This window comes from Thermobia domestica, chromosome 11, assembly GCF_964235325.1.
Source record: "Thermobia domestica chromosome 11, izTheDome1.hap1.1, whole genome shotgun sequence".
Classification (NCBI taxonomy): domain Eukaryota; kingdom Metazoa; phylum Arthropoda; class Insecta; order Zygentoma; family Lepismatidae; genus Thermobia; species Thermobia domestica.
Window position 1 is genome coordinate 176,209,393 of NC_137464.1, and position 18,305 is coordinate 176,227,697.

The 18,305-nt window shown below is 36.5% G+C and overlaps 1 protein-coding gene and 1 long non-coding RNA gene across 2 annotated transcripts in view; one reads left to right on the forward strand and one right to left on the reverse strand.

Annotated features, from left to right (window-relative positions):
* LOC145664571 (uncharacterized) overlaps window positions 1-18,305 on the reverse strand; it is an 822,099-nt gene that overhangs the window by 619,547 nt on the left and 184,247 nt on the right. The window lies entirely within an intron of this gene.
* LOC145663711 (uncharacterized) lies at window positions 5,988-16,204 on the forward strand. Its single transcript, XR_014127241.1, has 3 exons — window positions 5,988-6,203; window positions 12,136-12,242; window positions 15,902-16,204. It is a non-coding gene; the product is annotated as an uncharacterized LOC145663711 (long non-coding RNA).

The window sequence follows — 18,305 nt, forward strand, 5'->3', positions numbered from 1 at the left end:
TTGATACGGCTGACATCATCTTGTAGTCGTATTTCGTAGATCACTTTTCTATTGCGAGTGTACTGAAGAAAGTCTTCTCAACACTAACGTAAGACCGAAGGAAATCGAATATTTTCCATGTTATCTTACCTTGCAAGTATCAACATTACAAATGATAACTTTTTTTAATGTCACAATTGGAATCGAAATCAAGACCACCAGTATGTGATACCAATGCTTATCCCACTACTCTAAGATATCACTGTTAATTAAGGAGGAAGACTTGGTTTGAAGTGTTCAGAAAATTGCACATGTTTACCACTTCAATGTTGCAAAACTCTCGTTTCGGTCATAATAAAATAGAAAGTGTCATGTATAAACAATAGTAAAAAGAATTCAAATCTAAATTGTCAAAGTAAATTGCCTAAAATGACTTAAAGAAGTAGTATATTAGTGGATGTTGTTGCTGCATTTAGATATGAGGAAGTTTAACACCTTGCTTGAGCATCGATTCTAATGTTATGAGAAATTACAGTTTAAATATATCTCTTTAGATATTTCTTTATAATTATATTCTTTCATGAGCCATTAATATACAGTGCAGATTGCCGAGTTCAACAGTTTATCCAGTTTACTCGATATCGGGGAAATAAAAATCTCTAATCATTAGCACCCGAAGAAGTAATGTGTGGCCCGCGCACCCAAATACTTTTCATACATATTTTCTGTATATTACGTTATTTTGTATGGAGGTTTTGTTTTTGTGAAAGGTAGAAATAATGTAAACAACCTAAAACTCAAGCTATCCCATTCCAAAACCGTCGGTGGACCAGAGATGAGCAACTAGCGACCTCTCGGCAAAAATTGGATGCCCCGCTGCGACGATCTTCTGTGAACGCATTTCCGTTTTGAAAATTATACCACCAGCTGCAGAGATGTGACGAAACGTGAATGAACTACAAAATTACTACTACAAAATATATTAAATCACCTATATGCGTTATTTGTTTACACTGAAGTGAGCAAAAAAAAACAATTTAAAAAGTACCCTGGAGTGATCGCGAACCACCAACTTTATGATCCGTAGGCGCGTGTTCTTCCGACTTTACGACGGAGGCGATGAAGGAGACGTCGCATGTAGAGGGATAAATAGTTGTTGGCATATTAATCTGGTCAATGAGAGTGCTCCTTTAACCGTGTATACTCGACGATAATCGTTTGGGATCAAATAAAATGCGAGGCCGCGGTGGCTCAGTGATAGAGCGTTCACCTCTGGAGCATGGGGTCCCGGGTTAAAATCCTGCTCCCGACAAGTGAACTTTGTGCGTGCGTGGGTTTTCTCGGGGTTCTCCCATTTCTTCCCACACTCTTCATTCCGCCATTTCATTCATTTCACATAATCACAGTCTCCTTTAGCCTAACCGACATAAGCGTGGGACGTAAAACTCAAAGATATCATTCCATTTCAAATAAAATGCGTTCGCCATGTAATTTTATAATAAAATTACGCGCACCTATTTACTTTATTTCATAGTTCTCCCATGATTACTTTCCAATCATCAGCGACGTTTTCCATCGAAATTCGCACAATTATACGCACTTACCTAAATATTTTCACTTTATGATGTAGAGGAAGGGTTTCTCTTGACCCCCGGACCTCACTTATGAAACAATTCGTTTGAAAAAATAATATATAATAATAGCTGTATGCACATGACTGGTGATAGTTCGTTTTGGTCCCTTCGGGGTTCTTCATGATGAATCGGAGTGCGGCCAAAATGAAGTTCTAGCTCTCAGGGGCGGACTGGCCCGGGCAACGAGGAGGGGATTACCGCCTGGGGCCCTTGAGTCAATAATAATTTTCACAAGCTACCACTAAAGTAAATTTAATTAAGTATTTTAAGCACTTATTATAAAAGGATTGGAGTATGTATTTACAAATTTGTTACAAAATATTTTGAAAATGGAACTGCCTAACAACCCATTTTCTTAAGTGATCGCCATTGCCCACCTGTCCCCTGAAGGTAGTATGAGGATGCAGTTAGCTCATAATTAAAATAAATTACCATTTACTTATAATTTTGACGTAATTCAGTTGCAGTCTAGTAATATTCTAGTCGTCCCCATCTCCCCTAATCTTAACTTGCGAGAGACGCCCATGTTAACGACTACGTTACGGGGGATATAATACTAAAGAAAATAAATTACAATCAACTTTGGTTACTTCGTTATACTTTGTAAAATTATTGTTTTAGCGATCTTATCTTAAAAAAATGAAAGAAAAAGAAAAATATGATCGCTATATACGCAGCAAAATGTATTAACCTAAATAAGTTTATCAAAATTTGATTTACTTTTTTTTTTTTTTTACATATAGCATCTTTACTGCGTCATGAAGTTTTTAGAGGACACTGTAGTTCAGTGGTAAAGCTGTTACCTCTGGTACGTAAGGTCCTTGGTTTGATCCTTGGCCAGTAAGGTTGTAGTGAGCAACATCGTGTCTGTGGATTAATACATAGTAAAAGTTACTCTCTCGAGTGCTTCCGTTTCCTCCCACAATCTCATTTCACCAATTCATCCATCTCATTAATTTGTCTTAATCAACCATCTCGCTTAGTCTAAAAGGCAAAATCGTGAGCTGTTAAACTGAAAGATTTCATTTCATTCCTTGATTTCATGAAGTTTGTAATATTGACATTACACGTAAATGTGATTTCACTTTATTTGCTGAAATCTTTAACCCTCTGTGGACATTAATGTTACCAGAACACAGCATAATGTTTTGAAATATTACTCCTTGTATCATGTTGATTTGATGGCTATAAGAGAAGATTAGAAAGCAAAGGCATGCCATGAGGATACTCGAATTGGTAGTGAAACAATTAACGAAACACGTAAAACAGACGTAGCTACCATAGTCTATTCTTTGCTATGATATTCTTCCTACTGTCACCTCTCTTTTTTTCTAATCTTTCTAGATTTAAAATAAAAATTATGTACCAAATTTGCTACTAGACTACAAATTACATTTTTTTCGTAGTATTTTGATCATTCATCATATAGACAACCAAATTACGGCATGAGCTCCCTCGTGTCTATGCGGTTAGCATACGCGCCTTTGGCGTGGGAGACCTGGGTTCGATTTCCAGCGGGAGCTCATGTGGTTCGGATTCCAAGTTAATCAGTAGGTCCACATCTCATATAGCCTGGCTGCTGAAAAGGACGCTAAACTAAAATCAACTCAACTCAACCCAAATTACGGCATGCATACAATAATATTATTGTTCAATTCCCAACCCGCCTGTTACAAAAGTACGGGGAAATGAGTCAGGTCACTAGGGGAAGTCACAAGGATCAGGGTCTTTCTTTGTTGGTGTTAGCCTCTGGAAGGCAGTCTGGGTTTTTGACTAGAATATTGGCAAACTTTCTCTAGGTGGCGACGACACTCGTTTTCTTCATGGGCTGCTGCTGTTTTTACAAGAGCTTCAATTTTTGAATGCAATTTAATTTTAACTCGTGTGTGCATTTTTTTTATTTTTGCATATTAATTAACTTATTACAAGTACTATTATTGTTGCTTTTGTCTGTTCTACTTTTATGATTAAGTTACGTCAGCCCATGGGTGCAAAAAGACCTTGTTGCTGGCGTTGTTGGCCCAAAAAGTCTCTTACACTTATTATTAATATTATTTATATTGCAAAATTGTAATTTGTAAATGCAACAAAAATTAAAGATTTTTTAAAACGTGTATTTATTTCTAGTCAAACTCCATTCGTTTTCTGAAATATAAATACAATTAGCTTCATTATATTTGACTTTATATTCGAAGTATGAGTGAATTCGAGAATGGCTAGTTTCTAGATTCCACCTTTGAATTTGCAAAGTAATATTATTGATTTATATTCTGCGTTCCCAACACATAGCAAAAAATATACAACAATGCATTTACTGTATATTTTTCAACAATATCGAAGTATCCTTGGATCGCGTTTGATTCTCGATTTAGGAAAGGCGTTCTTTTTTGCTCGCGTATCTTAGCTTTTCAAAAATAATGGGTCGCTACCGGAAAGGTTCCGGAATTTTACCACGTGTAAGGGGCAATGGCACGGGTGCTAACCCAAGCACGCCTCTTTATACGTGGTCGCGTCTTCCGCTGTATGGGCAGCCCTCTTTCATAGAACCTGTTGGCATCACCAACGGACCTTACTATCGAACATTTGTTCCGGAAAGACGTCCAAGACAACGAAGAGTTAAAAAAGAGATGAACGAAAGTGGCCAAGATTATAATTCAAAGAAAAATGACAAACCACTGAATGAAAATGATCAAGATTTGAGCCAAGCTGAAAACAGTCAGACGAAGACTAGAAATAAAGATGAAATAGTACCTGTAGAGAAACTGCATACAACTAAAGAGAAGGAAGAAAATGACGCAGTCGTTGTGGATTTTTCGCCTTGTACATCTAATTCACGCTGCACCGACTCTGAACGTGATGAAGAAACAGAGAAATCTGTACATAACCCGAGGAATGATGTACGATCAGACGAAGACGCAAATCATTCTACAATCACCGAGTGTATAGGAGTTGGTGTCCATGAGATGAACGAAAGTGACCAAGATTGTAATTCAAAGAAAAATTACAAACCAGTGAATGAAACTGATCAAGACTTGAGCCAAGCTGAAAACAGTCAAATGGAGGCTAGAAATAAAGATGAAATAGCACCTGTAGAGAAACTCCCTACACCTAAAGAGAAGGAAGAAAATGACGAAGTGTTTGTGGATGTTTCGCCTTGTACAGCTAATTCACGCTGCGCAGACTCCGAACATGATGAAGAAACAGAGAAAGCTGTAGATAACCTGGAGAATAATACACGATCAGACGAAGACTCAAATCATTCTACAGTCACCGAGTGTATAGGAGTTGGTGTCCATAGAACACTATTATCTAGTATTTTCCTTTCATATATAGCTGGGATTATATTTACAATGTGCGAAGTATCAAGAGACACCAAACAAGTGAGTGGCATACGAAGTACCCCTGATATAAAACAGAGAAAGTTAATGCCGTTGTGTGAAACGTTGAAGCCCAGATTCATCTCAGTTTCAAAACGAATATTTATATTTGATCAGTCTATTTTATACTGGAATATTTTCAATCGAATTTTAGAAACAACCACTGTTTCTCCGTTTCCTCGAATGTTAACAATGTATTACTCGCTCTTAAATATAGTACGAGTGTCAGTAAGTGAAGAAGCATTGTTGCATGTTCTTGATTATGAACCGACACTGTATATGAGAAAAATACTTTACAAAATAGAAACTTTCATTGTGCCCAAAACATTTATAGAAGCTACAGAGAGAAAACCTAAGCCGAAAGAGTTATGTTTTAGGCAGAGGAAGATTGCACGTGCCACAATGTTTGATGATTACTTGAAGCAAGACCTGAAATTAAAAGACATTCCTATTGTTCCTGCTGCTGTAGACACTAAACAAATAGCAAGTGACGAAGAGAAACTAACAGAACCTGACATATCGAACGATAAAACTGTTGAAACCATTCAAAATGTTGCTATAGGAATTCCTAACATTGAAGATGATATCAATAAAGAAAATAATGATGACATTACTAGAGAATGTCCAAATAAAAGTGTGGAAGCAACAAAACCTTATGAAGAGATGGAAGTTGCAACACCTTTAGATAACAAAAGGAAGTCCAAATGGAAATCATTTTTGAGAATATGTAAGATTCAATCAAGCCATGAAGAAGAAACAAGTAGGTCCGGATGCCAAGGTGAAGGGAAAGTAGGAGTGAAAGAGGGCAATAACTATGATAACTTTGATTCTAATTGCCGCATGGAGTCTCATCTAGAGAATGTTCTTGATGATGAGCTTCCATGTGATGTTAAGCAAAGTCTGAAGAGGAACATGGAAGACATAGAGAAATATATTACGAAGCACATAGGAAAAAGAGTGAAGAAAATACTGAAGACGATTCCAGACGACGAACTTCTTCAGAAAATCTTGTTGTTTGGAAATAATGCAAACATGGTTAAGTCAGAACTCTTGAGTGAAGTGGAACGTCGAATCAAACTGTTCCTTCAGGTCAATTATGCAATGTTAGTTAGTGATAAGGTGAAAAACAAGAAGAAATTAAAACTAATAGATAACATGTGCTCGATGACCAAAACACATCAGAAACAGAGCATCAAATACTATTTTCTAAGAGGTTAGTTAACAACTTTTTTTCAAACATTTATTTTTAAGCTTCCTTCCGCCCCCTTTAGATTGCAGGGAAGTAAAGATATGAATTCATAACATTTAAGTAAAACAATATACTATTTATTATTTATAATTTTATTTTTGCTGACTACGATCACCTTTGAGTGAAAATGAAGTATTGGGTTGGTGCGAATGAAATATGGATCTTTTCCAAAGGCTAAGAAAATCAAATAGTCGCTTTCTCCAATCACGCATTTTTCCCATCGCTCAACCGAGGTTCAATTTTGTGTCGAAAGAAGTCTGGAGTCTGATGTGCCAATAAATCACCAACCTCACATTGCACAGCCCAATCGTCAAAGCTTTTCCTGCCAAGAAGCAGTGGATATACCGGAAGAGTTGGTAGTCAGTGGGAGAGATATCAGAGAAATATGGTGAGTGGGGGAAGAAGCTTCAAATCATGGAGAACCTGCACCGTTCTTTGCATGACAGCATTGCTGAACAACGTGAAGACATCATGGATGTTGACCATTACTGGATGCTTGTGGACAAGTTTCATGCAGTTCAGCACTATAAAGATCTGAATTGATGAGTTTTTGTCTGTAGGAGAAAGACATGATGGATCATTACCACCATATCATCAACAACATCTTGTGTGGCTGGGGGAGTTGGTTTAGACAATCGTTCTGGACGTTTATCACAATTCTACATTTGTCCTGATTATTACAGCAGGTCCAATTTCCATTTGAAGAGACAATTGATACTGCAGTTTTCGGTTATTATTTACAGCGAAAGAATTGCGCGTGTCCACACGACAATTGTTGTTGGCCGGTGTCGAGTTATGTGGTACTTTTCTCCTCTACCAATTGCACAAAGTTACCGAACGACGTTGTATGATATATGCTTAACTCGTCTTTAATAGCATGAACACTTTTCCGAGGATCGGCTTCGACGGTTCATAAGAAGCTAATCCGAACATGATGTTGGTGGATGCCCACGGGGCTCTTTTTACAATGCTGTGTCACCGGAACGAACTTTAAAAAAAAACAGTAGTGAATTCTGCCTCACTTCACAATTCCTGGACTAAATAAGATGACTTTTTTTAGATCTTGTTGTTTCGAATGCTTAGTTTGAATTTTCAAAGAAAAGTCACTCGCAATTGTATGTCGTTAATGCATACTTTAGCACGACTCTATGTAGTACTGCTTCCTACTGTCAGTGCCCCAGCTGGCTTGGAGGACGTGAACTGTGTTCGTGGCGTTAGATGCTTGATCTTACTCCATTCTTGTGCTGTATTAGTGAGATGGGTTTCCCAGCAGCCGTCAAAGTGGACATTTCACTCACGCCAACGTAATACCTCTTGTGTAGACTTCAACATGCTACTGCCATATAATTATGAATTTAGTAAAGCTTGTTATTAACTTGAGCCTCGAATACAGTAGAACAGTGTTTCTGAAATTATAAGATAGCTATTAGTAGTATTAGTATGAAAATAATTGAAATTTGTTTTCGTTTGACTTAGTTTAACGCCCCACGCTTATGCCTGCTAGGCTAAAGGAGACGTGAACCTACTGATAATAGTAGAACCCAGACCACTTTGGTCGTTCAACTGTACCCCCACCGGAAATCAAACCCGGGACCACGCGAACCGAAGTCAAGCGTGTTAGAATTGAAATTTTTATATTCAGATACATGTAATCTTTGTGAGTACCATAATGTGTGAATTGGTGGAGTTCCGATTTATGTGCGCGATAGACTAGACTGGGTAGTGCATAATCCAAGATGCCTGTGGATATCTGAGAAAGCAAATTATATGTGTGTGCGGTTAGTTGGTGCGAATATACTTAAAGTTACCAGTGTGTTAGATGTATCGAGAGTATTATTATCCGAGATCATGACGGTATACAAAACTCATGGGGAGACATTATCAGAAAAGAGAGAAAGTGGACGCAAACTGCACTTAAGTGAAGAGCTCCTCCATGGCTAAGCGGTTAGCGTACGCGCCTTTGGCGTTGGAGACCCGGGTTCGATTCCCGGCGGGAGCTCATGTGGTTTGGATTCCACGTTAATCAGTAGGTCCACGTCTCATATAGCCTCGCTGTTGAAAGGGACGCTAAACTAAAATCAACTCAACTCAACTTAAGTGAAAGAGATCGCTTAATATTGAATTGCAGTGTCTCAAAGAATAGTAATGCAGATACTGCATAACTGAGTGCAGAACTGAATCTGTGGTTTCTGCCTAGAATGAGCGATTTCAACCAACCACAATCTGACGGAAACTGCTTAAGGAGAAGTTTCATGATCTCCGCTCCCAATGTCATAGTGCGAGAAAGATGTCGAGAACGCAATTGGTCTGATGAGTTATCTAACTTCTTGTTGCCAAGAATAGGCGTGACCATGAGTGGAGGATGGAAAAGAAGGTGTTTATGTCAGACTGCATAGTTTGTATTATTAAATATGGCTATACTACTGTAGTCTGGGGTCGCAATTTCATGGTATTCCATTGCTCCTATTAAAACTCCTAAATAACACATTATTGTCAGTGATTATATAGGCATTTAAGTGACCAGGTACATCCTACGATAAGATGTTGTTCCGTAATAACGAAGATCTTTCAACATAACAATGTTCGCCAATACTCACAGACAGACCTGTTCAACGTTGTCTTACGAAGATCAGGACAAATTTGATCACCCCGTGTCTCTCCTAATCCTCCGAATTGAACGTTATTGAACATTTGTAAGTAGCTTTAGAAGATCGAGTTTAGCCCAGATTCCTCTTCTGTAATCGCTTACTTAACTAAATGTTACACTGCATAGCGAATTATGACTTATCCCTGTGAAAATGACCCATGACTTCCATTCCTCAATTCCTTGAGGAATGTAAGGCGTGGTGTAGACTGATTGATGGTATAGGTGATTTTTACCATAACTAATTGCAGTTCGTTAAGCTGTTTGCATTGTTAAGATAATTATCTGTAGTTTTGTCAAATTTTGTTACAAATTACATATTTAATATTATTTGTAAATAATGATGATTTGGAAAGTTTTGATCGGCGCTTAAGACTAATAATTTCACAGGAAAATCAGTTTTGTATGATAGAATTTTAAAATACCACATTGCACTAAATGCGATAAAAGTTACTAGTAGAAATTTGAAAAAAGTGAAAGAATACATTGCATCATGTTTGGACTTACCCACTGTTTGGAATTAATAAAAATATATAGATTGTGAAGTTAGATGTTAAAAAAATAAGATTTTATTTCTATGGACAGGATACAAATAATAATAATAATAATAATGTGTTATCATGCCTTGTGGCGGTTGTGATGGTTCAGTGAATGATTTAGACGGTTTGAAGTCAAAGATAAAATGTCTTAGTTTTACCTGAGAAAGACTAAGTGGATAGAGCGCCTGAACTCTATCAATAGATACCGGGTGAATACCACCTAGAACAGAGCACTTTTAGTTATTATTCACTTGATTTTGTCTAATGTTCAGCCCCTAGCTAGGTTCTGGCCCTTTATTTTAGCGTGAGTAGGCAGGATCAATGAACATTGTTTTCACACATCTCTTACCATTTTCTCTAACATTTCTTCAATAACTCATGGCTTCTTATATCACTGTTCTCTTCTCGGTACCCTTTAGTTTCTTCCTTAATCTTATAAACACATAGTTTGAAATGCCACTCCTACTAGTGCCTGTTTCTGTCTTTTCTAAATCAAAAGAATTTCCTAATATTTTCTAAGGAATTAGCTTCTTATTTTTTCATCTTTCCAACTTTGAATAGACCCCCTATACAACTTCTTGCCTCCCAGCTGCTTTCGAATGTTTGTTAAAAATGTTTTGCGTCCTTATGCAGCATCGAGATTACAAAGGACGAGAGCTACTCAGGCCGATAGCCAGCAGATCAATGTAGGGGAGGGAGGTAGAAGTTAGGGGGGGCCCAATCCAACCATATTATAGTTCATCACCATAATATAGCTCATTTGTAAGCCTACCGTGAAAATTTTAGGGGGTGGCCCCTAGACCTCCCATGGATACGGGCATGGAGCTACTCTGAACGTGGGAACCGAAGCACGGCCGAAACTTGAATCCAATGCATTTGGAGAGTTCAAAGACCATCATGTAAGATCAAAGGCCGTTCCCCACCACACTACATCACTTCTAAAAGAACTGAATTACATGCTGTGGTCTTCCTATTTTTCTTGTAGCTAATTTTCACTTGGGCATGCAAGAATAAATGTGTTTAATACTGAGGATTGAACTAAAAAAAATGTACAAGTTTACCCAAAGCGTTCTTGCTGTTCTAGAGCAGTAATAAACAAAGAGTAATACAATGTACAGTGTATCTTTTGGTTTCGAAGTAATCTGAATCAGCATCGAACATTTTTTGCCAATGTTTCTACAGCTGCACAATACCCTGGTGACAAAACTCGGTGGTGGTGGATGTAAAGAAGTCCGTGAGTACATTCCGCACATCTCATTCATTTGCGAAGGATCTCCCACGAGGGTGGTTGTCGAGGGAATTAAACATGTGGTAATCTTTTGACACAAGGTCCGATGAATACGGTGCATGGCACAGTTTCTGCAAGTCAAGTTGCTGAAGAGCCTCCAGGGCCGTCTTTGCCACATGTGGCTTGGTGTTGTCGTGCAGAAACAACACACTCACGTGATTCACGACTTCCGGCTCCATCTGCTGCAATACATGTTGGACTCTTTGCAACTGCTAAGAATAGAAGTTTGCAGTTGTGATCTGACCAGAAATGCATCACTTGCCGACAATTCCACCATACAGAGAACATTACTTTTCCCTGCGTGAAGAGGTGGTCTTAAGGTGTGGGTCACGTGGTGACAACCAATGTCTGGTACGCTTTAGAATGTCATAGAGGACCCACTTTTCGTCACCAGTGAGCAACCGATCAAAGATGTTGCCGAGTGCCGAAGGTGTTAAGATGCCGGGTGAGCAAATACTGTACTCGTTGTTCCTTGTTGGCTGCCGACAATGTGTAGGGTACCCACTTGCTTAACTTGTATGACTTCCCTATTCCATGAAGGTGCAGTCTGACTGTTTAGCGGAAACATGGAACCTTTCTGCATGTTCATCACACTTTAGATCACAGTTCTCCTCGATGGCTGTTATCAGGGCCTCGTTATCCAACATATATGGTCGTCCACAGAGAGATGCATTGGAAAGACTCACATCTCCCGAACGGTATTTGTAGAACCGATGCCTGGCAGTGCTTTCGTTTATGGCATTCTCCCCAAATGATTTTCATATGCGGCAGCTGACAGGGCTATTTTGAAGTCTTACAACAAACACATGCCAACAAACTGCTTCGATACTTCCATTTCTCTTCGACACTAGACGAGCTATGACTGCTGTATATGCGCAACGTGCCTGTATTACTTATAGTCGATGGTCAGACTAACTCCCGATCTCTTGGTAGGCACGTCGGTTATTTCGTTTCCTCTTTGTGAGCGCATGATTAATGGCAAGAACTATTTTAGTTACTTTGTATAGGCCTATGTATGTTTTGTATGATCTTCTCCCTTTGCATACAAATGGAAGTGTACTATATTCATAAAACAATACCAAGATCTTAATAAGGTAATTTACTTAGAGCCAAGAAGTTCTCTTTCACATTCATTGGCAAAGAATATAAATTATTATGTATATCATAGTTACAAAAGTGAAAAAAAATGTTCGTTTTCAAAAAATTATAATTCGCTTCTGTTTTATTATAACATTTAAGTTTATTATAGCATACACAGTTTCTTTCCAAATGCTATATATATTTAAAGTATACACGGTTACTATTAACTTAGTCATAATATATAGTATCAAAACTAATATTTAACGACCTTATATACTGTTCCAAATTTTATAGAATCTCATGAAATATGTGGCCAATTAGTTAATAAAATATCTCTAATTTCAGATTACACTTAGTAGAAGTTTGGATCAATCGTTTTATCTGGTTATATATCTTTTGGTGTCTTAGTAGTATCTCAGCAGTTGGAGGAGAAGAGAAAAGTTATTGGTTAGGTAAGATTTATACAATCTTAGAACAACTGTTAGCTAACTTTCTGTTTAGTTTAAACTCCTTTTCTTGTTAATGAATTTGGACTAATATTTCTAAGTTCCATTTCTCTTTTCTGATTTAAGAAGTAAAAGACTGATTTATTATATTTACTAAATTTCTGTAAAAAAAAAAAAAAAAAAAAAAAAATAAATTAAACCTAAATATGTGATTCAAATATGGACAGTTTCACCTTCCTTCACGAGGAAATCGTATTTTGAGGTCTTAGTATTCAAATACAATTGCTTTACGATTAGCTTTCTCAAATGTCCCGTTTTAAACGGGGTTGTCATTTTTTTCTCAGAAAATCATCCGGTGTCCCGAAAAAAATGCAAACGTGACGCAGTGTTCCTTTTTTTCTTAAAAAAAAAGGGGTCACTTTTTTGGCTCCTAATTAATGTAGCATCATTAGAAAGTCGCATTTTAAACATATTTCCTGTATGTACTTAATAATAATAATAATAATAATAATAATAATAATAATAATAATAATAATAATAAACATCTACAAAAAATCAGTCATCATTCAAGAGAAAATCGGTGACGCTAATCCTGGTTCCTGTAAAAATATTAAACTGTAACGTAAAAGTTAAAACTGGAATAAGATTAAACACATAAGAATCTCATTATTTTGAAAAGCAAGAGACTTCTTTGTTACTGACATGAATAAAGATGTAACAGTGGCTATAGATACGATTAAATATTAATCCCACCAAAAATACCAATGTACCGTGTTATGTAAAAATCAACTAAGCGCCAAACTTTGAAACTCCACGTAAATGCGACGATTGGTTCCTGATACGCATTAGAACGTTTTGCACAATCGCAAATAGAGGAAAACCAACACCTTTCCAAAAAAAAGAAACATAATTTCACTTTTGATTACGGCTACATTAATGTTGGACATCAACCTTTATACGTAATTTTCTTAAAAGTATGAAAGTGGCGCTTAGTTCGTTTTCGCAGGACACGGTACAAATGATAAAAATAATTCGTATATTTATTGCTTTGTTCTGCCAGGGAAAGAAGAGAGATCTGAAACGATCCCAAGTCTATTGAAATCAGAAAATGGGAAAATTAAATCTGTAACTTCAGTGTTATGTCCCCACGTAGCGTAGTCGCTAACGCTCTAGCCTTTGGTGCGAGTATTCCTGGTTTTGATTCCCATTGGGGACACTTTGTCGGAAAGATGTCTCAAACCATTCTTAGATGATTTCTTCCACACTAGTCAAATACCGGAATGATACCTAACAAACAAATCCCAGGGCGCTTCCTTCCTTCCCCTTCACGGATAGTGAGCTCCCCGAGGGCCATCATCCTGCACACGTGATGGGCTTAAGGTCATATATGCCGGTATTTCCCAGAAATATGTGTATGTGAAATATGCAACTTTAGTGCATTCCTAAGGAAAAATGACACATTCAAATTCAGCTAAATATAAATGAATCAATCTCTGTACTTTAATGCATTTTTATATTCTACGAAACACTTTCAGTGTATTAAATCTTGATCTTACTGAGCTAACTTGTCACTGGATTGGTGTCTGTTAACAATAATGATCTCGATATTAATTTCTTTCAAAGAAAATGTAATCGTGAAATCAAATGTACAAATAGGAATCAATAATTTATTGTATACCAATACAATAAATTGCTTGTATATCAAAAGCTTGTATACCAGTACACGATTTCCCCTCATACCTATTCTGTCTAGTAGTACAAAACTTGGTATACACACTTCTTATCCCCTATAGTATTTTTCGAGATACACTTGGATTGTGTACTTTTATCTAGGGTTACTCCAGAGGGGTCCAAAGTTGATAGGAGGGATTTCTAGGGGGAATTTTCCCGACATTCTCCCAATTTTCCTTTTCCATGTATACTATCAGCCCCAATACATACCACCTCTGGAAAGCTTGTTTCATGCTGAAGAGAATGAACTATAAACCATGACTTTCCAATGAACAGTGTTGATGGAATAGCTATTTCACTGCGAGTCTACGATTTTCTTTATACTAACAGGGTTAATGGGTGCCAGATACTTACTCAGTTGTCCATGGCACCTAATATTTTGTGCATGAACATATCTTTGTTATGTTTATCTTAGGTTTGATTAGAAAGTCCCGTTGACAGGTTCATGTCCTTTCCTTATTAGATTCTATTTCGAGTTAAATCTAATTTTCATTTTAGTTGTATAAATTTACGAAACATAAGAAAATACAGAATTATGTTTGCTTTTAAACAATTGTATGTGAAGAATGATGATATAAACTCTGTTATACAATCATGTCTGTGAATTTGCTTTATGTGCTGAAGACAATTTACATAATGAACTTCCTCATTATGTGAATATTACATTGACAGATTTCGTCGTCTGAACCTAATTCCGATGTGTACATGAACCCGAATTTCTGGGTCAGTTTTTCGAGCGCGTGACTTTACGTGAGCGTTTGTACATTATCAGCCCCAGCAAAGATCTTGATATAAAATCTTAAGTAATTTTAAAGAGAGTCCAGTGGTACTCAGAAAATAAACAATGGAAGATCCATGTTCGTTGTCGTCATGGTACTCTTCGTTTATCAGATTTCGACTTAAACAGTATTTATTTAAAGTTTTAACACTGCCGAAACTGAAGGGTTACAGCATAAACGTCACAGGACTAATAAAGGATTACTAGCCATCAGTAGTTCTTCTTCGCCATAATATTCCACCACCAATCAAACTGTACCAGGGTTGAACGTTAATCAAAAGCATGGAACTAGAATATTCATCATCATCAGAATCTACCAGGTACGTGCCAGAGAAATCAGTTTGTGCTAGGCTTTCCAATGCGTAAGACAATTCACTAACAGATATATAAATTCACATTTCAAATAAAACTCTATTAAAACTCTTTTAATTTGATTTATGAGATTTAGTTGTTGTACCTCTCACCCCCAAAATACCCCCAAACTATAACCTAAAAATAGGATAAAACTCATTGTCAACAGCGTGGGGAGCCATCGCCTATAACTTCGGGTCACCTCTTGTAATTCGCGGAATTTTGACGGTACGGCATTACATGGATGAGATTCTGTGTCTGGATGAGTTACCTGTCCTATGGGAGCACGCTGGTACAGTCTTTTGACAAGACAATGCTGGACACATATGGTACGTTGAGGTTCATGTTGAGGTTCATCTCTGGCCAGTAAGGTCCCCTGATCTCTCACTAATTGAACACGTCTGGAACCAGCTTGGATGGCAACTCCGCGGCATTGCCGAACTGTAAGATCTCTAGGGTCAGTTACAGCAACTATCGACTGACTCTACGACTCATTTCCAAGACACATCAACGCATGTCATCGTGCACGAGGGGATGCTACAATTTAGTGATATGCAAAACGTATTACGCTTGCACAACAAAATCTTTTGTCGGGTTGATCTGAAATTGTAATCATTACAACAAAGTTATTTGGTCTTGTAAACCGTGAAATTTTATTTCATTCTCTGCATTCCTTCTGAGTGCTTCATTTTTCCATTTTTGTCAGTGATTGTAGATTCTAATGGATACAAGATCTATTGATTTAGGTATTAGAATATATATTAATGGCTTGGACAACATGTGTAATGTTATTTTTCAATTTCAGGCCACATCAAAATCGTTAAAAGTGGTGTTCAAAAGATATGGTCTACTGATATACCAGTTTTGCACCGTAGCAACGTATTAACGTATAGTATTGTGAAACCAGGATGAGATTTTTCATCAGCATTTGTAAATAATTTTTCACCAAATTTATCTGCACGCATGGTGTTGGAAATATATGACCTACTGATATACTAATTTTCGTCATGAAGTAGCTTCATATAGTATTTTGAAACCAGGATGAGATATTTCTTTGGCCCTTGTAAATAGTTGCTCAACAAATTCATCGGTACACATTCAATGTAGTCTGTTATAATGTATTAAAGTTTGATACAAGCTAATCACCGAATTTCTTTACTGAAATTGTACAATAAATATGTTTGAAAAAAGTTTTTAAAAAAATTGAGATTATTAATTGGGTAGTGGTCAAAATATATTGTGCTACTACATTTGAAATACCGGTGCCTATTATAATGAAGCATTAGTTAAGACTAAAATTAATCATCTTTGTGACGTGTTTCACGCTGGTGTTGAAAGATACGATACACGTTGGTCCCTTAAGCGAGATGAGGGTTATATTGTACCAGCAACTTCACTATTAAAATGAAATATGGAATCATCGAAATTTAAAGGTTCTATGTTAAGGAAATATTTATATTTAATCTAGGATGATAGATGTCCTGTTTCGAATGAGATTGTTCATTTATTCAGAAAATCGTCCGATGCGCTGAGAGAGATGTAAACAGGACATAAAATGCTCTCCTTTTATTGAGCCGTCCTATTTTTGGCATATAATTAAGTAGAACAATAGTAATTTCTTACATGGTCTTCTACAGTTTTTTTTTAAAAAAAACAACGCTTGTACAAGAAATTCAATCATCAAAAAAAAGATGACATTCAAGAGACAATTGATGACTCTAATTCTGGTCCCTCTTAAATGTTAAAATGTAAAAATTAGAATTGAAAAAAGGTTAAATAAATAAAAAAAAATCTAGTCGCTTGGAAAGCTAGATACTTGTTCCTAGACAAAACAATGACTACATGTAGGTGGATTATCAAATTATGACAGTTTGTTGAGTGCTTCCTGTTTTTATTATTATTTTCTAAATTTGAGAGATCTATTTATCAAAGCAACAAATCTTGTAATATGTTCCTTACAGATAGTAAAATATCATGAAGTAAAACTACTAAAATAACAGTGAAAGTCATTTATAAATACTAATGTTGTTACCTCTAATTTGTCATAATTTTAAGCTATATGCAACTAAAACAATACAGCATTTAATTTTGAAAACAAATTACACTAGTATTACAAGACTAGTAGTTTTGACACGTCATACAGTGGAGAAAAGTGCCATGTTTGTGGCTGACAATTCGAAAAACCAACCAACACCTATGCCTAAAATGTCAATTTCAAATGAATTGGAGATAGTAAGTCCACGCAATTTCATTGAAAACAATGCGGTAAGTAAGCTAATGAGGAATGTACGAGTCATTAAATGTTGACCATATATACATTTTCTGTTTGTGTTTAAATGGAGCTATAAAATTCCGTGCTTATGAAAACATCTCTTCGCCAGTTCGGTTGAGATTTTGAATATTTTGGGGATGCATCAATCACTTAGTATTTGAGTAGTTCCTTGCATATTGGTAGTCATATCATTTTATAATTATGACTGTTGGAATTACGTCTTTAACTAAATAAAATTTAAAAGATGTGTTTTTATTTATTTTACATAATGTGTGAAAACCTTTAATAACTGATGTAGGGAAATAGTGTCTTCATTTTTATTTTATCTTGATTTACATACTATAGAGAGTTAGTGAGAAAACTAGCTGCCAAGATTTGCCTATTAATTTTCTATTAATTTTTGCAGCAAATATGACGATGAAACGTCGGGGCTATTTAAAGAGTGGCGTAAAGCAGACAAAGTTCCGGATCAAAATACCACAAAATGTCTCGAGAATAAATTATACGGTGTATGGGACCTGCTGCATACATTGTTGTATTCTTCAGATTCCATAATTTCTTCAATCTCACAAACTACTGTTATCTATCGCAGTCATACAGAGCCTCTTTCACCAGATGTAAGAAAATTATTGTTAGATCCGTTACTATCTGAGCCTGGTACAGTAACTCATGATTCAAGCTCCGAGAGCGATACGAGTAGTAATAAGTACTAGCTATACATATGTAATGCATAGATACATATGGCATTACTGTAACATATTGGATAGAGTTCTTGTGTATATAGGCTATATAGATGTAATTCTTGTTGAGTGTCAATCTATCTATATGCCACACTATATGTTTCTTTTTAATTTCATAAAAGGATTCGTATTGCCACAAACGAAGTGGTGTGGATGAGGGTACAAAGAATTTCATAAAAAGCATGGAAGAAAGAATA